This window comes from Myotis davidii, unplaced genomic scaffold (assembly GCF_000327345.1).
Source record: "Myotis davidii unplaced genomic scaffold, ASM32734v1 scaffold332, whole genome shotgun sequence".
Classification (NCBI taxonomy): Eukaryota; Metazoa; Chordata; class Mammalia; order Chiroptera; family Vespertilionidae; genus Myotis; species Myotis davidii.
In genome coordinates this window covers 4,686,419-4,686,690 of record NW_006285779.1, presented here as the reverse complement: position 1 = coordinate 4,686,690, position 272 = coordinate 4,686,419, and positions in this window count along the sequence as shown.

Here is a 272-nt window from a genome sequence, read left to right as displayed (position 1 = left end):
CCCCGCCCGCAAACGCCCCCGCCGGCACCTGGGGAGACCGCAGCGCTGTGCGCCCACCGCTGGAAGTTACTCTGTAGCCCCGGGGTGATCACCTCTCCTGCCCCATCCGCGGCCCCCCGGACGCAGGGAAACCCTTTGGAGGGTTTTGCACGTCCCCGGGCTCGGCGGCTTCACTGATTCTGGTTTACTGATTAACTGCCCTGGAAACCGGCTTCAATAACTAGCTGCTTATAACCCTTTGATTCCCAGAGAATTTTGAAAATTGGACGACG